Source organism: Acipenser ruthenus, chromosome 3, assembly GCF_902713425.1.
Source record: "Acipenser ruthenus chromosome 3, fAciRut3.2 maternal haplotype, whole genome shotgun sequence".
Classification (NCBI taxonomy): Eukaryota; Metazoa; Chordata; class Actinopteri; order Acipenseriformes; family Acipenseridae; genus Acipenser; species Acipenser ruthenus.
In genome coordinates this window covers 64808281-64831346 of record NC_081191.1, presented here as the reverse complement: position 1 = coordinate 64831346, position 23066 = coordinate 64808281, and positions in this window count along the sequence as shown.

Genomic DNA, 23066 nt, shown 5'->3' with positions numbered 1-23066 from the left:
ATGAATTGAAATGTATTATCTAACGGCACAATACTTATAAAGCGCAGGACTGGTTACGAAGAAGGATTAGTTTATTTGACAGAAATCGCCTTCCACTTGAGGTTGCGCAGGATAAACACGAAGCTCCCTTTGCTGAGATCAGATGAATAGTTTCATAATTAATAAGACAGCTCAGCTCAAATGGCACAGAGACGCTTCCTATTGATTTGGCAAGACTGGCTGCGACAGCCTTTTTCTATTTTTAGCGCTGTGATGTGCTTATGTCAGAATGTAGAATGAAAGGGAAACAGACACCTTCATCTTGATCTGAAGGAGGGTGAGTTGAGAACAATAAAACTATGAAACCTGGACCCCAAAATGATTTTATGAACGAAACAAATAGAATGCATTCAACGTAGGCTAATATATATATATATATATATATATATATATATATATATATATATATATATATATATATATATATATATATGTATATATATATATATATATATATATGTATATATATATGTATATATATATATATATATATGTATATATACATATATATGTATATATATGTATATATATATATATATATATATATATATATATATATATATATATATATATATAGCTGCCGCTTAGTATGCATTTGCCTGTTGTTTTCCCTGCAACAAATGCGCTTAGAATCTAGTCGGCGCATACGAACCTTAATGATGTACAGCATAAGATAAAGGTTTTGTCCACTTTAATAGTTTTAAACCATTTGCAAACCATTGCCACATTTTCGATGAGTCTAACGAACTGGAGATCAAATCTAGTATCCCGTGACTCCAAAAATTTGATGACGAAAGTGAAATTGTTGAATGGAAAACAACATATATCCAATGTGTGTGTATGTATGTATGTATGTATGTATGTGTGTATGTATGTGTGTGTGTGTGTGTGTATATATATATATATATATATATATAATCATTGGTTACCAGCTAAGGGTTAATATTGGAATCTTACCCAACATAAGACGTGATATTTGAGCTCTGCAGAATCTGTGTATAATTCTCTAGGGAAATTTAGCCGGCCTGTCTGATTCTAACAGGAACACCATGCAGATGTGACTCTAATTGACACATATATGTTTCTTCATTAGATGCGATAATTATTCCACTGAAAATCATGTTAGTTTTGAAAATTATTTGTTGAAATAGCCCTGCTTTGAACTATTTTATTTTATTATTTGTGTTGTCTGGGGCGTTTGGGGGGGGGGGGGGGGGGGGGGGATGAAGCCACCTTCAATCGGATTTACCTTTTTAAAAGCTATAATAATAATTATAATAATAATAATAATAATAATAATAATAATAATAATAATAACAACAATAATAAAGGATACAACAACTACTACTACAATGTTTATTACAATCTAAACTAGTATTTACCTTATTAAACAACTGTTTCCGGATTTCTAACGGTTTCTGTTCTCTCTGCTCTAAAACAACAACTGTAGTCAATTGTACATTGATGGAACAAAAATAACACAAAAGATGGGTCCTCTAAATTAACATGTAGGCTATTGTAGCACCTAAATACGTTTCTTATGATCCTAAACTGCCAGCTCTGGTGTTTGCCAAAGTGTGTCACTTTTAATTAGATTAATTGTTCATTAAAAACGATAGCTCAAGAAAGAATAGCGTATCCAAGACATTTTTAATAACATGTGAAGAGAAAAACATCTCCATTTGATATGGTATTGATATATTTATGCACAAGGCAATGCTAACTTCAACTGTTCTTCCTATTCTGTTGAGGATTTGAGAGTTTACATCACATTATGCATCATGATTTACATTTATCTATCAACATGACCAAAACCCCCATTCTGATAATGTAACTGATCAAGTTGAACTGCCATCTGAAAAAAATAATAATAATAATCCGAGAACAACACATGAAACACTTTGGTTTAGCTCTGATTCTGCTATACCTTACCTCGTCAATACAGACGGAGACCCATACTACCAATCATTGTATCCTGAGTTTAATCAAACCTAGATGTGCGTAAAAACTGCCTAAGTCTATTTGCATATACTGTACAAGCAACTGATTATTGTGTGCTTCTTCAACGGTAAGTTCTTGATGAGTTAGTAAATTCTTGTGTAAGACACGGTATGGGATTTGTACTTATGATCTTTTGTAGTATGCTTTCGCTTTCTGGCCATTCTATTGCATTATATTATATTAAAAATTATTATTATTATTATTATTATTATTATTATTATTATTATTATTATTATTATTATTTACACATAGGCCTAGATTTTTATACATATTTGATTTTCATAAGAAGAGGTTAATGCAGGTACATTTTCTGGGTAGTTATAACATTCATAGCAATGTAGGCTAAGTGAAAAAATCCGATTTGTTAGAATATTTCAACATTTCAACATTACGTAATTTATGTTGTGATTTGAAGTCCCTAACCTACAACATTAGTGAATAATTATTATTGTAAATATTTCTTTAAAAAAAAAATATATATATATATATATATATATATATATATATATATATATATATATATATATATATATAAAAATCTGGATGATATAAATTTCCATTTATTTAAGTAATAATTTTTGCCAAGGCTGATATTGACTACTTATTAATATTAGTATTATTAGACATAAATATGTAGGCCTATTCTAAAACAACGCGTGCAGTGGCAAAATTCCAATAGAAATATGTTTTTTTTAAATCTCCAATGCACACCAGTATAATGGCATTTTAGTTTAATCCGGTATTGAAGAAAACTACGCTGTATTTTGTAAATTCTTTTTTTAATTATTATTATTATTTTATTAACATGCTATGTAATGTGAATGGAACACCTGTGAACAAAATACATGGAATTTGAACTGTTAGCCTACATTAAATAATATCTTTTTTTTTTTTTTAACCTATACACTGTGTTGCCATGCCTAGCTTGATTAGTTTTTCTCACTAGGCTATAGTCTTCATTAGACAGGCAGGTTTTGGTTAATGTCATTGTAACCTATTTCTGCATGACCTATGCAATATTTGCAGCATATTAAAACTTAAATCATTATTTTTTGGGAAACGCTTTCTTCTTGTTTTCTTTTGCTTAACACGTCAACTCCGTACCACAATTGTAGTGTTAATTGGTACTTCCACAGAGGGAGGGGAGAGCAGACACCACATCTACTTCACAGCAGCAGACTAATTTTCACAGAAACGAAACTAAATCAAAGAAAAAAAGTTGGCACTTTGTTGCTTTTTAACATAGATTGTAGAAAGAATCGACATATAGTTATTTGTTTAAGAAATATTTAAATTAACTATTAATTATACGTACTTAACTGCTACCACCTTGTGTGACCTAACTTTGCATTTCTACAAATTACGTGGTTAAATGTATTTTTAAAACTAAAGTACCACAGTAGCAAACTGGGCACATGCACTTTGGGGCGTCTATGATTATATAGCATTACTATAATGTATGTTATGGTTCGCAAAAATGCACAAGCCAAAAATGTATTGTAGCAAATAACTGCACAAACATCGTAAATAGATTGGGCTATAAGTTAGTGAAAATGGTTTGAAATAAATGTTATTATGTACCTCCTTATTACTGTCCTCTCCGTTTTTTCTTGATCTGAGTCTTCTCAATACAGTCAAAATAAACACTGGAGATTAAAGGACCAAACTGCTCATAGCCTTTGGTTAGCAGTCCTTTACAATTTAGAAAAGGGCCTGGGGTTTTGGTGGGTACACTTCCTTAAATAACTATTCGGAATGCTCTCCCAGAGTACATGTGTAAATAAGGCTTCAGCTGGGAGCATGGCTTTGTGATTTGAAGTTTTAGCTTCTTAAATAATGTTTTATAACAACCCCACTTTTTTATTTATGCTTTATCATTTTTATATAAAATGAACAAAGGAATTGACAGGTTCTCTCAAGTCTCGTGGGAACTAGGAGTGCTAGGGGTGCTGTGCATCTGCTGGTGCAATGATAAAATCTGCTAGTTTTGTAAATCGTATGAGCTGTGTGTGCAGTGCACTGCACCTTTATTGCTTTTAAATGCAAATGATAATAGACCAATCAGCGTTGACTGTCACAGCAGGGGCTTGATATTTTATAAATCGCACAGTTGCAATCTCACGAGAGTCAGTTAGTACTTGGAACACATTACATGTTTCTATGTACTTTCGATTTGTTTGCTCAAAAAATTTTATGGTAAGCCTGTTGTAAACATTACAGCAAGGACTGTGGTTACATATTTTTTTTACTGGAATAGATAAACAGGTGCTGGTTTCGTTTTATTAACATGTTTTAATATAATAGCAAACTTGCACTGCTTCCTTCAAATACAGGGGTTACAGCTTTGTTCAATGGCTTTCAGCACCCCCATTATATTATTGTTTATTTCTTAGCAGACGCCCTTATCCAGGTCAACTTACAATTTTTACACAGAATTACCCATTTATACAGTTGGGTTTCAAGGGTACCAGTTGGGTTTCAAGGGTACAGCAGCAGTGTCCCCCACCTGGGATTGAACCCACGACCCTCCAGTCAAGAGTCCAGAGCCCTAACCACTACTCCACACTGCTGCCCACATAAAAACTGTTCCAGTGCCACTAGGTTCTATTGAAAGATATCTGATGGGGTTGAGGTTAGGGATCTCTCCCAACATTGTTAAATTCTATCTCACACAGCTCCCGAGTGGCACACCCAGTAAAAGCACTTGCGTAGAGTGCAGGATGCGCCCTATAGTCTGGATGTCGCAAGTTCGAGTCCAGGCTATTCCTTTACCGACCAAGGATGGGAGCTCCCAGGGGGCGGCGCTCAATTGGCTGAGCGCCACCCGGGGGGACGGAGGGTTAGGTCGGCCAGGGTGTCCTCGGCTTACCGCGCACCAGCGACTCCTGTAGTCTGGCCTGGCGGCTGCGGGCTTGCCTGTAAGCTGCGTTGTCCTCCGACGCTGTAGCTCTTGGGTGGCTGCATGGTGAGTCCGCAGTGTGAAAAAAAGCGGTTGGCTGACGGCACACGCTTCTGAGGACATTGAGTGTTTGTCTTCGCTCTCCCGAGTCAGCGCAGGGGTGGTAGCGGTGAGCTGAGCATAATAAAATAATTGGTCATTCTAAATTGGGAGAAAATAATAAAAAATAATTGGCAACGACTAAATTTATTAAAAAATAATAATAAAAAAATTCTATCTCACACCACAACATACCATAACATAGCAAAAGATTACCAGGTCTAAAGAAAAAAGAAGCTTCCAAGAAGATAACATGATGACAAAACATACAACATTTTTGCATTTACCTGGAGAGCACCTTCTCCAGCTATCATGAAACTTGGTAGTAACATTATTCAGCATGTTATTGCTAATATCAAATTTTTGGGATATAGGGGGAGTCAGTCTGTCCGTACATCCATCCATCTGTGTGTCTCACTTATATTTTTTCATATATATGGAGAACCGCTTATTCAGTTATCATAAAACTTGGTAATAACACTTTTTTCTCATATGTTATTTAGTTTCTATTTATTATTCTAATTGTGCAGTAAAATATTCAGGCAATGCACAAGTGTAGCAGATGATGAATAAGTACGTAGTTAAGTTTATTATTTTTTTTATTTCAAAGTTATATAGATATATATATTATATCAATTGTATAGATATATACTATATCAATTGTAATAAACCATGGCACTATAGTTAGGGTTGAGTAGGCACTGTTAAACCCCAGTTTTTATACTTTAATAACTTTGACCCCATTCAATGGATTTGCAAACAAATGTGGATGTTTGGTCTTGTGGGTTAGATAGCAATGCTCAGTACAGACCTTTAAGTTAGATGTTTGAGCACAAAAGAAGAATTGGCCTCACGACAAAAGATTCTTTTTCGTGAGAGTCCAATCTTCTTTTGTCAGAAAAAATCTTTGTTCGTAAGGCGGCCATCTTGTTTTCAGTTAAAAAAAAAACAAAAAAAAAAAAAAAACATTGAAACTGCTTTAAAACCTCTATAAGACTAACCGTAACATTAACTTTTTGTGAGTCCATGGGCCCTATTTAGCAAATATGTGCATGGCTGCTTCTGCTTGGGCAAAAATTACAACGTTAGTGAACCACTGCGATAGCGCATGAAAATGTGATTTAGTTGGGTCTCATGCAAGTCATGCAAATGTGCACAAATAACCTATTTTAAGCTGATCCTTGTTCAATTACATTTATTCTTGTCTTATTTTACGTTGTCTGTGCAATTCCACTGAAAAACCTCACTCTGAAAATTAAGCAGCAGGAAACTACTTCATGAAATACATAAGATAAGATAATGGGCCATATTTAGCAAACCTATGTGCAGCTGCTTCCACTCGGGCAAAAATGACAGCATTAGTGAACCGCCACGATAGCACACAAAAATGTGATTTAGAAGTCAGGTCTCATGCTTGGGCTAATGCACATCAAAATGCGAATCATGCGCCCAGCCAATCAAAGCACAGTGAGGGACTAATGTTACAACCAATAAGGATTCAACATTCCTTTAAGAGCACCTGTGCGTCTGGGATAGCGAAGAAGGCATTTTGAACCAAAAAAAACAAAAGCACAAAGGAATTAAAAATCTCCAGCAGCCCAAGTGAGGAGGATGACCAAGCCCCTCAAGCAAGGCTACAAAATAAAAATAAAAAAGTAATGTATAATGCTTTGTCTGACCTTGGCACTTGCAGCATCTGCAACCTCCACCACTGTTGCTTCAAGTTCAGCATCTGCTTCCCTCAAATCCTGTAAGCTTTCCTCTGCAAGTTCAACATCACATCTATTACGGAGAGCTATGTTATGTAAAACACAACCTTCTGAGGAGTGTACTGTAGTGTTCCCCCAGAGACATCCAAACATCGGAATCACATTTTGAGGATTCCAAATGTTTGCTCAATTACAGAACGACCACATTTAAAGGTACGATTATACCTCTGTTTGACAGGGGTCGTGGGGTTGAGCAGCAGTGTCAGTAGCCACCGCTTCAGTGGATACCCGTTGTCAACCAGCCTCTCAGACGGTCATCCCGCTGAAACGCAGCTGCCACCTGTGTATTAGCAAGGATAAACGAGTCATGAGCAGAGCCAGGATGGTTTGCATAGACATTTTTGATGTAGTTGTTGGCATCACACACTCTTGCATGTTGACATAATAGGTCACCTTATGATTTATGTGGAGGTGCCTATTCTGTATTGGTGTGCGTAGCTGCATATGTGTGCAATGGCTCCCAGGACACCAGGAAACCCATACCTCCCAAGAAAACCCTGCTTTGTATTTTGTTGCAGCTTGTGAGAGACAGGGAAATGGATGAATTCTCCTGCCTGCTTTACTAAAGCTGCAGGTACATCTCGCACTGCACAGCCGACTGGCTCATGTCTGCAGTGTACTGTAAAGAAATAAATATTTGCAATCCTTTTATTATGCGTTTTTTTGCACAAAATCAAATTCCACCAACAATACATACTTTGCAACAGGTAGCCAACATTTCTGGAGCAAAATAGGTTTTATGGGTGTGATTCGCCAAATATTTTGGTTGCAAATATTTATGGCTTTACAGTAATCCACAGTAAGTTGGAATGAGCCAGTGGCATAAAATGTTAGTACATCGGTTACCCTTAGCGCTACAGGCAAACAGTGTGCTTTCAGCCTGAAGCAGATGGCAGATGTCAACAATTGTTTGTCTGTTGAGGCGAAATTGCTGCATACATTGTGTGTCAGACAGCCTCAGAAAATACAGAAAACTTCTAAATATTTGGGCACGTCTCCTCCTCTTTGGCTGGCCACATAGAAATCCAGTGCATTCCCCATATTTCTTTTATTTCTCTTTTTTTCTCTCTCTCTCGCCAACGCTGACTTGCTGGGTGGGCGCTAAAACACCATTGCTAAATCACATAGGCTGGCAAAGTCTGTTTGCCCACACGTGCGCCTGATTTTGGTGTGCTAAGGGGTTCGGACCCTATATGTTTATTTTATCTTTTTAAATCTTTCTTCATCACTCGTCTCACAAACAAACAAAAATATATATTCTCAAAAAGGACGGGCATTTTTTGCAAAAAACTTCCGTTAATGCATCAGTTAGATTTGATATTAAAATGACAAAAGTAGGGAAATGTGATGTTCAGGTTTTGAGCCCTAACTGTATCCCTTCTCCCCCTTACAAGCAGTGGAAGGGGAAAGGCAACACAAGCAAATTCAGACAGTCATCATCAGTTAAGACGAACAACATACAACACTCTGCAGATAACGGGGGTGGAGCAATGTGTTTATATCTGGGCACTGCTTATGCAGGTGTAGTAGGAGACAGATGCAAAATATTGGTGGGTTGCACTGGCACTCAAAGTAACATGGAGAGGGAGGAAGTGGAGTACTTCAAAAATAGGAGACCCATGCAACAGATAAACGACAGATGGGCGAGTGGAATATGCTGTGTCATATCTGTTTGAGTGGGCAGCACCAGTAACACAGATCAAACAAGAGTTTTCCAGTGTCATACTGGATGAGCAACAGAATACAGACAGATGTTTAATGGGAGGGATGGTCTTGCAGTCACAGATGGGCTATATACATTGTGCTGCCACACTAGTATGTTCTGTGTTCACCATTTCTCCAGCGTTTTAGGACTATGTTAGCAGATAACACACACATGCATTCTGTAAATAACCATCCTTATGCAGTGCACCTTCCCCCACGACCACGTCAGCCTCCCAGTAGGTCTCCATTGCGCCCAGTTCATACACCTAGTGGACCACGATGATAGATGTCTCTTGTGTCAATCAATTAGAGAGACATATGTTATTTTAACGTGAACTCTTACTCTATAGTATTCTCTATTCAGTATACTGTATGTTATGGTCATCAACTTTTTCAAAAGATCCAATTTTTCTGACTTAATATCATGTAATCTCTGGCAGAAAGGCCGTAAAAAAATAGACATATTAAAATGAATGATAAACTATCAGATACAAATCAAAAGTTTTATTCAATCACATCATATCAAACATCTGCACAGCCGAAATGCCATATTTAAATGAACAATTAAACATAAAAGGGTTTATTTCCTAACTTACCACATATAAAAACGAATAAAATAAACATTTCAAAAGAAACTAGTGTGTAAACAGGTATATGCACATACAAGACTATAAAAACAAAAGTAGTTTTTAATCTAAAACGAAAGTAACATACGATTTATCTTGCGTGTCACTGGCAGCACAGAATCCAGGTTGAGCTGCTGCAGCCTGCAGCTTTGCAGTTTTCTGATCGAAATGTTTCTGCTGAAGCGCTGTGGCTAGCTTCAAGATGAAATCTCTCCTACCTTGTACAAAACAAAGGAATTGATGGCTGCCAGGTCCAGTAGAGATAACAGGCTTGTATATATTTTAAAAAAATTGACTATTGTAGGTTATATTCAAAATAAAAACATGCATTTTAAAAGGCGTTTCAAGTGTTAATGAAATGTAACTTTTAGATGTTCCACAAACACACACAAATATAAATTCTAAGTAGTAAAACTTGTAGAGATTATATTTTATATAATTGTGTGTGTGTGTTGGAAAGGTAACCAGACAAACAAGTAGTTAATGCCCGGCAAATTTAGAATGTGCGCGGCAACACGTGAATTACTTTCTCTTGTTAAATGTTTTTATCTTCTTGGCAATGCGTGAAGCTCTCCTCACGATATTTGCTTACGATTGTAAGTCGCTCTGGATAAGGGCGTCTGCTAAGAAATAAATAATAAATAATAATATCGGTCGTTCTATTCCTCCTTAGGGAGGTATGACACAGGCCCGGTTTTTGGGATGGAACCGCATAACAGTCTCGCGTTTTGATTGGTCCATGTCTGTCACATGAATACGTCATCACACGAGTGGAAAAGCGTGCAGGCATTTTTAACATTGTGATCAGATAGAGAGAGTGATCTGCTTTCCACAACCTTACCATTAAAATATAATGTGGTATTACACTGTACTGATATTACAAACTATGAGGAATTACTTTATATAAATTATCATGTTATGCACGAATGTAAGAATTGGCTTTCTGTGATGGTGTACTTTTTTCTTTCAAGTAGCATATATCTATAATCGTTTTTGCGATATATTTTAATATAAAACATATACGCTATTGCAGTTTTCTTACAGGATACATTAGTTTATCTCTAATGTAATCACAGTTTTACATATAGACTGCCCCTGTTTTCATTTACGTCGCAAATTCTGGGCCGCTTTACTTTTCAGATAATGTCCCAAATTCTGGGCCGATTTGGTTTGCAGATAACATCCCAAATTCTGGGCCGCTTTGGTTTTTAGATAACGTCCCAAATTCTGGGCCGCTTTGGTTTTTAGATAACGTCCCAAATTCTGGGCCGCTTTGGTTTTTAGATAACGTCCCAAATTCTGGGCCGCTTTGGTTTTTAGATAACGTCCCAAATTCTGGGCCACTTTGGTTTTTAGATAACGTCCCAAATTCTGGGTCGCTTTGGTTTTTAGATAACGTCCCAAATTCTGGGCCACTTTGATAACATCCCAATTTCTGGGCTGCTCTGGTTTTCAGATAACGTTCCGAATTCTGCATTTTCAAATTCAGGCCAGTTTTTGAGATATTCTGCTTAGCTGACAGCCGAGTTTCTAAGTCATGCATGCACAGTTTACCATAAACTGGACCGTTAATTCATTTAAGAGTACATGAATCAAAGTTAATGTATTTTTTACTCTCCTCAGAAAACATTTAGGAACATGGTATACCAAAAAAAAAAAAAGGTCATCTCATTTGCTTATGTAATGTCCATCAATATATAGTGAGGTGTAGGGGTTTATCAGAACTTCTGGGTTTAAGAGACCAGTGCCCTTCAACAACTTCAAATAAATCCTATTGTATTGTATTAGTCAGCATTTCCCTTATCTATTCCTGATCATTTATACTGTAGGTCAGGGGTTTTCAACCTTTTTTTGAAACTGTACACCTTCTATCTGGAGGTTTCAGCTCGAGTACCCCTTTACAGAACAACAAACAGTAAGCTTAATTCTTAAAACTTTTAACTACAAGTATTTGGATGCACAGAATTAAAAAGACAAGTATTGGGTTAGGAGCACACCTATTTTTTTGTAACTTTGACAGCCTTTTGTAAAAGTTTGAAGGCCTTTTGATACCCAGCATACACTGCAATACCCAGCAAAGTTATACACTAATATTCTGATGGCACAGCAATTCAAATGAAGTTTGTAATTGGTTGTGTTCCTCAAATACACAATAAAAAGTGATATTTATAGGGTATACAGTTATACAGCGATACAGTGGTTTCGGACATCTAAGAACAGGTACTGCGAGCATCTGGATTCATACTCAGAGGTACTCTGTAGCCTCCTGGGACATTCACAGCTTGTTTGACACCCTCTTGTAGTTGCCCGTTTCTGCATATAAAGCAAAATGCTGTTTGTCAATCTCTCTTTTTTCTTATAAATCAGTCTTTGCAAGAATCATTCCAAAAACACTTGAATCAGTTAGGCACTACCAGTCTGACACTACAGGCCTTTAAATTGCAGTACCAATTTGCAAGTTGCTAAGTGGTTGCGTTCCTCAAATTTGCAGTGCAAAGTGATATCTTAAAGAATAGGGTATATAGTGCTTTTTTTCGCCTCCCCTCGCTTTTGGTGCAAAACTGTGCTTTGATACACTCAGGCTGATACTGTGATCACAAAACACTTGGAATGGACTTAAATTGGTGCTTCTGTACTCTTTTTAGATGCACAACAATCTTAGCTAAAGAAAATGGGTTCCTTCGAGTTCGTAAGACCCACGACCGCCATTAGCTGAGCCTTACCCCGATGGTGTTTTTATAATGGGATTTGCCATAGGGAAGGGGGTGGTCTCTTATCGTACCCGTATCTCCACGACCCCTGGGCCAACAAACTCAGAAGGACATTCTTTGCGTGCACAAGAGTCTTAGCTAAAGAAAGACATCAGCCACGGGTTCAAACGCCACCCCACCGCCAGATGGTGGGCGTTGCCCCAAAGGGGTTTTATAATGGGATTTCCCATAGACATTTTTCAGGGTGCTGTATCTCGGGTTCCGGGGGTCCCCAAGACTTGAAAATCGGTATGGAGGTCCACCTCGGGGCCCCTGTCGATCCCTCCAAGTGACGAAAGGACACCAGTTTAGACTTTTTTTGCCAACCTGGAGCTCAAAAGCTATTGGAAATGCAACCTTGACATGCCATCATGCTGAAAATGTGAAAATTTGTTGAAAATGTAGCATTTGAAAACGGGTGGCTCCCTGTAAAAGAGGGCCCCCAGACATGACCCTAGGAAGTTCAACCCGGTTTCTAGGCCCCGGGGTCATGGAGATATGACCCCGAAAAGGGTAGTTTTTGGACATTTTTGACAGGGCGTATCTCGGGTTCTGTGGGGGTTAGGAACTTGATTTTTTTTTTGCGTTGGGGCCCCATGGGGCCCCGCACAAGGAGTCACCATTTTCATGGTTCAAACGCCAGGACGGCTTGGCAAAGTGAATTTTTTCATCATGACATGAGTTTTTGGGTGAACCACCACACCTTTTTAGGGGGTGGTTTGGGGTGCTCCCCTGAGTCTATATCACTTTGAATGGTGGTTCTACGTGCTCGGGTTCGAGAGATATGCCTGAAAATGTGTTTTATAACACTGCCATAGACATGAATGGGGCTGAATACCCGAAAATATATTTTGCAAAGAATTGCTACGGTGGGTGTATGCGTGCAGGGGTTGCATGGTGGTGTGTGCGTGCAGGGGTTGCATGGTGTGTGTATGTGTGCAGGGGTTGCATGGTGGGTGTATACGTGCAGGGGTTGCATGGTGGTGTGTGCGTGCCAGGGTTGCATGGTGGTACACGTGTGTGGAGGGGAATTGGAGTTCAGGTTTTGCGCACAAGAGGGGCGGGGAAAAGACTGGGAAGGGTAGGGTAAAAGAAAAATTACTACAATCATTTATTTTCACTTTCGACTCCCAGTCTCCTTTCCCTCACTTTATGATTTTATTTTGTGATTATTTAATTATTGTCAAAATAAACGGCCTTCATCTACTCACAGTTGCAGTCTCATTTCTGTCCAAAAAGAACCTGAAACACTACAATATATTGATGGACGTTACATAAGAAAACGAGATGTCCTTTTTTCGGAATACCATGTTCCTTTCCAAAAATGTGTTTTAATATTAGCCTTTAATAAAGGAAAACGACTGCTTAAATTAATTTTCATGTATCTATTTCAGTGCAATGTAGTTTCTTCATGTAATAAGAAATACGTTTTTTAACATTTACATTTTTGTTTTTTTCATTAAAAAAAAAAAAAAGATTTCTGGGGAGAGTAAAAAATACATGAACTTTGATTAATGTACTAAGGGTTACTCTCAAATGAATTCACGATCCAGTTTATGGTAAACTGTGCATGCATGACTTAGAAACTCGGCTGTCAGCTGATTCCCCAAAACTGGGCTGAATTCGGAAATGCAAAGCGGCCCAGAATTTGGGATGTTATCTAAAAACCAAGGCTGCCCAGAATTTGGGACGTTATCTAAAAACCAAAGCGGCCCAGAATTTGGGACGTTATCTAAAAACCAAGGCTGCCCAGAATTTGGGACGTTATCTAAAAACCAAAGCGGCCCAGAATTTGGGACGTTATCTAAAAAGCAAAGCGGCCCAGAATTTGGGACGTTATCTAAAAAGCAAAGCGGGCCAGAATTTGGGACGTTATCTAAAAACCAAGGCGGCCCAGAATTTGGGACATTATCTGAAAAGCAAAGCGGCCCAGAATTTGGGACGTAAATGAAAACAGGGGCAGTCTATATGTAAAACTGTGATTACATTAGAGATAAACTAATGTATCCTGTAAGAAAACTGCAATAGCGTATATGTTTTATATTAAAATATATCGCAAAAACGATTATAGATATATGCTACTTGAAAGAAAAAAGTACACCATCACAGAAAGCCAACCTGTGTCATACCTCTCCTTAGGAAGCAGACATGGACATTTAAATATCCCCTCCCCTAAATGACTATGAATTGAGTAATCTGCATTGGTATGGCCGATTTTTTTCCTAAATCAGAACTGCATAGCAACGCATTTCCTGAAAAGTACGGCAAACAGGTCATGAGGAAAACTCTCATGACTTGTGCATATAAACACCACCTTTGTCCTTTTGTGAGAGCATTTTAATTCTTTTAAATAGATAGCTATATGTTTTTCTTTTTCGTTTTTACCAGTTTTAATGTATTCCTTTCCTTTCAATGTTTCCTAATCATAATCTGGTGCAAATGATTCTTTTCAATATATATATATATATATATATATATATATATATATATATATATATATTGTAAACGATCATCACCACTTTGGTTCGTTGCCCCTTTAAAAACACCGACCCAGGACACAGAAATGGATTTTCAAAGAGCTGTTGCGCTATTTTTTAATAATCACAAAAACCAAAACAAACAAAACAAACACCTAGCTCTATCTTGAGCACTAACTAAACACAACACTGGACCTACCTATAAAACAGGACAGCTAAGCTGTTTACCTATGACACAAAACAAAACACTCAAACCAAACAAAACCACACAGGTTAATACTACCTTTTCTTTTCTTTTCATTTCTTTTCTTTTCTTTTCTTTTTCTACGCTTGTGCACACAAACAAGCAGGCTCCTATACACACCACACAGCAGCCCCACACAGACTGGCTGCTTTCCTTTTATACCCTGCACCTGGCTCTAATTTACAATAATCACCAGGTGCAGGGGATACTCACAAATAAAACAATTAACAAATAAAATTAAATAATTAAGCAAATGAAGGCTTTTCAGCCTGTGACCTTCTGGGAGACGTAGTCCTTTGCTCCCCAGGACTACACTTCCTCACAATATATATATATATATATATATATATATATATATATATATATATATATATATATATCCTCGAGCAGACTGACTGCTTCCCTTTTATATCCTGCACCTGGCTCTAATTTACAATAACAGCCAGGTGCAGGTCATAATTAACTAATAAAACAATTAACAAAACGTGCAGGCATACCTGTTTTCTGCAGGGAGGATTTTGCTGTGTTACTATATATATATATATATATATATATATATATATATATATATATATATATATATATATATATATATTAGTTCAAAGAGCCAGCTGCCCAACGTTTCGATATATATAAACTTATATTTATATTATCATGCAATGCTGGCTCTGAGGATCAGTCTTGATTTGGCCTCCCCAGCGCATCAGCGTGCACAACTTTTGAATGAATTTTGTTTATTTATTTATTGAAATGTTATATATTTATTAGCTGTTCTAAGACTACAAACTTTACATCATTTATGTCATGTCCTTGACTGGTGAAGTGTTGTACTATTAGTTCATTCATTTTTTTATTTCGAATTAACGAAAGGTGGTTCTGAATTATTTTATATAAAGTTGTTCCAGTCTCTCCAACATATTTTATTTCATCACATTTTTCACAGGCTATTCCATAAACAACATTGCTATTTTTACAGTAGGTATTAGTTTTTAGTGGATATGTGGTGTTCTTATGTTTAATTATATTTTTACTTTTGTTCATGTATTTACACACTTTACATGTACTAGTGCAAGTATTCGTAGAACCTGTTTTGTCAATTATTCATTTATGTTAACTGTGAATTTAAATATCACCTAAATTAGCTTCTCTTTTGAATGCTATAACTGGGGACTTAAGAAATACTTTTTTTTCAATTTCTCATCAATTATGTAGAATCCGCTAGTGTTTCCACACTATCTTAGAAATATTGGGCAAAAGTTTACAGTAAGTCATTACTAATGGGACTCTTTTGACCTTTTTATCTCTATTTTTATAATCTAGTAGATCATCTCTTTTTAGTTGATCCACTTTTCTTAACTCTGTCTCTATAATTCTTTCTTTGTATCCTCTTTTTTTAAGATTTGTTTTTAATACATTTCTTTGTTTTACATAGTCACTTTCTTTTGAGCATATTCTTTGTATTCTTATTCCTAGACCCTTTGGGATTGCCCTTTTAGTGTGTATCGGATGTGCAGAGGACATGTGTAAATACTGGTGTATGTCAGTAGGTTTACAGAAGAGGTCAGTCTCAACTGAACCTTCTTCAAGTTTACCATGGTATCTAAAAATTCTATTTATTTTCTTGTCCATCGAAGGTCCACCTTAATATTACTGTGTATTTCATTTGCCATTTTATGAAACTGAGAAAAGAGATTCTTCTCCATATGTCCAAACCCCCAAAATATCATCTACAAACCGAATGTATTCTAAAGGTTCTCTTTCCGATTTTTTAAGTAATTGTTCTTCCCATTTCCCCATGTATGTACTGGCAAAATGCATTCCTAATTTAGATCCTAGTATTATTATTATTATTATTTATTTCTTAGCAGACACCCTTATCCAGGGCGACTTACAATTTTTTTACCAGATATCACATTATTTTTACATACAATTACCCATTTATACAGTTGGGTTTTTAACTGGAGCAATCTAGGTAAAGTACCTTGCTCAAGGGTACAGCAGCAGTGTCCCCACCAGGGATTGAACCCACGACCCTCTGGTCAAGAGTCCAGAGCCCTAACCACTACTCCACACTATTACTGTACCATCATTTTGTTTGTAATTCTTATTAACAAATGTAGAATAACTGTTTTCTAAAACTACGTTGATCATGTTCAGCACTTCTGCTGTTGCTATTGATTTATCTAGTCTATTATCTAGTGCTTTTTGACAAGCTTCTAAAGATTCAAGTCTTTTTAAAAATTGTGTTGTATCCTTAAGATAGCTTGGTAATCTCTCAACGTGTGTATAGGCTTCCTACTTTTTGATTGTAATCGGTAAAGCTTGTTAAACGTCGAATTCCCCAAAAATATGAGTTCAACTGAAATAAATTTATTTATGATAAACGTCGGTAAAACCACTCGCTATTTTTTATTTTCTTACCAAAAATAATAATTTAAGAAATAATCTCGTCTGTGTAGTTTTTATACTTGCTGTCTGTCCCGTCTCTGTTCCGCTCTGAATGGCTAGGGGTCTTCTTCTTCTGGTTAATATATAGGGCACATTCCATCTATTATTTTAGATGATTAGCGCCCTCTATCTGTAATCCTTTGTCTGTCTGTTTTACTTTATCTTTCTGTCATCTTTATTATAACTTCCCTTCTTTTCCTGTTTCCTTTATATATTTTGTCAGTATCCTTTCTCTATTCAGTAGCCCTTCCTCTTTCCCTTTTCCCAGTAAATTCTTTATATTGACTTCATATACCTCCATTTCTCTCAGCCTCCTCTCCATTTTCCTTCTCTGCTCCTCATATTTCTCACACTTTAATAAATAATGTTCTACTGTTTCTGCTACTTTACATTTTTCACACTTTCCATCTTCATGTTTCCCCAGTCTTAAAAGATGTTCATTTAAAGAACTATGTCCAATCCTTAACCTATCCAATGCTTTTTCCTCTTTCCTTCCCAACTCTTTGTTTACCCAACTGTTGTTCACCTCTTTCTGGATATTATAATAAAACCTTCCTTTTATGCTTTCATCCCATCTCTCCTGCCATTCTTTTACTATCATTTTTTTCACATAACCTCCCATTTCCTGCGATCCCAAAGGAATCACCACATCAATTTCCTCTCTTTTTAACCCATTTTTTGCTGCCAGATCTACCATCTCGTTGCCCAGAATGCCAGAGTGACCAGGAATCCAAACTAAAATCACTTTGATCCCCATTATTGTGCATTCCTTATATTGTTGCATTATTTCAACCATGATATCTCTTCTATCACTAAACTCCCCTTTTAATGCAATAAGACCACTTAATGAATCTGAAAATATGACCGCTTTTTTAGGCTTTATTTCAGCTATTTTAACTATTGCAAATAGTATAGCTACCATTTCTGCAACAAATACCAATAAATGGTCAGATATCCTCGCTATTTTACAGATATCTAATTCTGGGATATAATATGCTATTGCCACTCTTCCTGTTTTTGGATCCTTGGATCCATCTGCATATATACATAATGCCTCCATACTCTTCTCCTCTACAAAAGCTTGACTCTTTCTTTTCAGTTCCATTTTTTCTCCTCCTTTCTTCACTTGCTCACTCAATTTTATACAACAGTTTGGTTTTTCCATCATCCATTCCGGAAACACATTTATATTAACATTCTTTACCAATTTTAAATTTTCCATTCCCAATTCCTTTATCCATTTTTGCATCCAATACCCCAACGTGCCCCCATTTGTTTCCCACCTCTCCTTTTTATAATGATTAATCCACCTATCTTCCATGCTTTTTCGAGGAGGAAATTATGGATGCATAGAGTTAGCCTTTATTCAATATTTTATACTTAACCATTTCCTCCTTAGTTCCAATGGCATCTAATTTACTAAAACCTGCATAGCATTTATTGGAGCAGATTTCAGAGTTCCTATACATACCCTTATTGCTTTAGCTTGCAAATTATCCAATTTTTCCATCTTACTTTTACAAGTTCCCACTAGAATCTGACTTCCATAATCTATTACACTCCTAATTAACCTTCTGTATATCATCATCATACAAGTTTTATTTGCTCCCCAACTCGTCCCTGAAATACTTCTTAGAATATTCATCCTTCCTTTACATTTATCTATTATAGAATTTATTTGTTTTCCCCAAGTTAATTTTTTATCAAACCACACTCCCAAGTATTCAAATTCCTCCACCAGTTTAAGAATCTTATCTTGGTATAATAAATTTAACTTCCCCTGCTCTCTTCTTCGTGAAAATAATTTATTTGACAATTTTTCCAGAATGGCTAGGGGTCACTGTCAGTCAAATCAGTGGTTCCTTAATAGGCTAGTGTAGTTCCAGCACAGCGCTAGAATGCTCTCATTCATTTATTTAAATGACGGTCAGTCATCAAGACTGTGCACTTTCATTCGCCAGCTACAGCGCCTGTCATTCAAAGCGCCTACTTTTAAATTAGCGGTTTAAGGTGTAGGTAAGCGTTTGCTATTATAGGTATAGGTATGTATGACAGTTACTAGTTTGATTTCAAAATGGGGCACGTGAGGAAAACACTTGATTAGTATTGTGCATAATACCCTGATCGACGGCTGAAGCAGACCAGTCTGCCTTGCCTCCAGTGAGTCCAGCTGTGCTTAAGGAGAGGGGCGGAGCTCCGAATAAGTGCAAGTTAGTTCTGTTCAACTATCTAATGTTTTGTTCTATGCATATTGTTTTTACTTGTATGTGTACTATAAAAGTCTCTGTAATACACTTATATGCTGCATTTTCTACGGTTTATTTCAGACATTTTTTTAAATTTGTGTAGGATCTATATCTATACAAGGTATAGCTTCTTTGTGACTAAACATTATTTCAATTAGAATGTTGGTAACCATGGTTTTGCTTGTATGTCGAATATGATAAAGGGGTTTCTCTAAATGAGACGTTTCTCAATGGCAAAAAAGTTGTTTTTTTTAACCATAAAGGTCGATCTCACCCATGCTCTGCTTGAATTGAAAAATAAAGATCGAAAAAAGGTAAATTCGTTCAAAAATAAACGTCAATATTAATCGTCGATTTGGCAAAAAAATAAAAATCTCTTCTTCTTCGTGAAAATAATTTATTTGACCATTTTTCCAGATATATATATATATATATATATATATATATATATATATATATATATATATATATGACGACATCTTTGGAATTTCCACCAAATCCAGTGAGGTTTTAAAACAGTTCATTCAGTCAGTAACAAATTTCCACCCAGCCCTGGATTTCACATGGAACATATCAGAAACTGGCACAGTACATCTTTCTTAGACATTTCCGTCACTGTTTTGAATTCCACTATTAACACCACTGTCTACTACAAACCAACTGATTCTCATTCATATCTGCAGTATGACTCCTCACACCCTAAGGCTTGCCGTGACTCGATTCTCTATTCACAACTGTTAAAACTCAGACATATTTGCAGCGACGATCAAGATTTCTTCGTCAAAAGCGAGGAAATGTGTGTGTTTTTTGGAAATTGTGGCTTTCTGGACAAGATCATCACTAAAGCTAAATCCCGCATTTCAAATATAAATAGAAAAAATGCTTTATATAATAACAATATACAACACACAGATGATAGAATCCCTCTGGTCCTCACTTACCACCCAACCAACAGAAAGATACAGACTGTGCAAAGAAACTTTACAATTTTACAAGACCCATCTACAGCGCCTATTTTCAAGACTCCCCCCTTGATGTCATATAGAAGAGACAAGAATATAAGAGAATATGTGGTACACAGTGCTATTCGTCCTTCTAGGGAACCTTTGAAAGGCACATATCCATGTAATAGACCATGATGTAATACCTGTAAATACATTCATTCTGAAACAGAGATTAGAGGCATTAAATCTTCATTCAACATTCATGAACATTTTACATGTGCCTCTAAAGGAATAGCCTACTGCATTATCGGCAAGAAATGCAACAAATTGTAAATTGGGGAAACTAAAAGGCGTTTAGCAGACCGGTTTGTTGAACACTTAAGAAGCATTCGCATTAACACCACTGCATTTGATGGTCACACTGCTGAAGACATCACAGTCTGTGTGATCAATCAGTGCTATGGAACAAATGTTGCTCGGAAACAAAAGGAACAAGAGTTTATCTTCAAACTGGGAACTTTGGAACCTCTGGGAATGAACATTCTATTCTAATAATCTTGACATCATCCACAGAATTTTTGTATAATTACAATTCTTGAATAACAACAAGTTTACTGCACTGTGTTTACTTTTCTTTTTAAACAGCTGAAGAGCTTTTGCCTGAAATGTCCTGAAAATAAAAGATTTTTTAATCTTTTAAACTTTTTGTGTACATTTAAAAAAAAAAATATATATATATGTGTGTCATTTGTGAGGGAGGATAGGCTATAAAAATTGATCGGGTTTTTTGCGGAAAGAACGTTTCCTGTTTCCTGTAAAGCTATTTATTATAGAAGACAAAACATCACATTTTTACATTTCTTACGAGTTTTATTTTATATTTGCTCACCTTTCAGTGCGCCCTAATAATGTTTTTATTTGGTTGAATAATTCTTAGACTTTGATTTGGTTGAACATGTTACTTTCTTTAAAGAAATATGTTAATCCTGATGAAAATGACTTATTTAATACTAATTTTATCATTAATTTTAATCTAATTAATTATTTCTGTCCACATTTAAAAACAGCACAGTGTAAATTAGAATAGTACACAAAATAAAATAATATGCTCAACCTTAACTTCGAAACTACAAATACTAGTGATAAAATGTATGTGATAATAATAATAATCTATTGAGTTAAAGTTAAGTATGATGCAAGCAAAAATGCTGATGTACTAAAAATATTTAAATTGCTATTGATTAGACATCACATGCTGAAAAACTTGATATTTAGATTTTTCTAAAGAAACACATGAACAAAATTTGTACTTTAATAGTTATCAAACACATTGCTTAATATTTGTTTCCTTTCTCAGAAATGTGGTAAGGAGATTTGGTTAATTAAGTTAAATCTGATATCCTAGGAACTCTAGCTCTAGTATACAAGTGGTATACTACGTAGTAGTAAATACATATAATTGATTTTCAACTGAATCTGTGTATAGATCTGAAATATTTTCAAGTCCGTCAAGCGGAAATCAGTTTTTCATAAGTATCCTGATATGAATCGTATCGTGGCTTGTGAATCATGATTCATATATACAGTGCTCCCTCGCTATAACACGGGTCTCGGGGGACACACAATATAAGCGTTATAACCTAAGAGCGTTATAAATGGGGGAGGGGGAGGGGGTCACCGCGGAAGACAAAACAACACACATCTGACTAAAATACAAAATAAAATAACTCCCTCTCTATAATGTACATACAGTGAAGCAAAAATTTAACTTTCTGTGAATTAGCCATGCATAAAGCACCATGTAATCAAACGCTATTTTTTTTTTTTTTTTTACAAAAAAAGGTAACATTCCCACTCGTGGATCATTTTAATTAGCATTTTTTAAACTATAAATAGCCTGACTAAATGGCGTTCGGGAGTTCATTTCGAAGCAACAGACAAGCAAACCAAGTGCGAGAAAGGGAGCGGCTCGGGAGAGGGGAAGACGAATGGGCTCACAGCTCCTCTCGCCTCAAAAAAGTAAATACATTAGGAAAGATAACCACGTAATAGGCCTAATATTTATTTAGTTATAAAACTAATGCTGAATAAGATGTCTGTGTTATAAAGTGCCAGTGCAGCTTTTCTTCAGTTCAGATACTGAATCAAATGGGAGAGACAGAAACAGAAGTTAGACTGAGAAGTTGTTTACAGTTTAACAACACAACTGAATTTACTGTAGAAATATTGCATGAATCACTAGTATGGGGAATTGGGGGACACTCTGTAGGAGCGTTATATCCGAGGCGCGTTATAACCGAGAACTTTATAGCGAGGGATCACTGTATAGATATATAGGGCTGGCACTACTGATCGATGCATCATTAAAAACAAAATAGAAATGTTAAACCACATGTCGTTTTTATAAGGATGTAATTAAATTATGTATACCTGTAATATGGCCCCCCATCTTGCTTAGTTCTATTTTTGCAGTCTGTGACATTTAATTTAATTGACTCAGCACGTTCATTATGTGTGACGTCTCTCAGCTCAGCTCGTCTTTCTCTGGTGTAAAAGCACCTCAAGCTACCCGAGCTGTACCAGGCTGGCTCGACTCAGCACCGGCTTGACTCAGCACTGGCTCGGCTCGGGTGTGCAGGTGGAAAAGGAGTACTTTTTGTCTGATGTATGAAGATGTCCTAATATGGACACCGTATGCTCAGATCAAGTCATCTACTGCTGCTAGGACTGTGGTTAATAGCAGATAGGATTTTATAATGGTGGCTTGTCTCCGCTGAGGAAAAAAATCTCTTTAGAATCATGAAAATATATAATATGCAC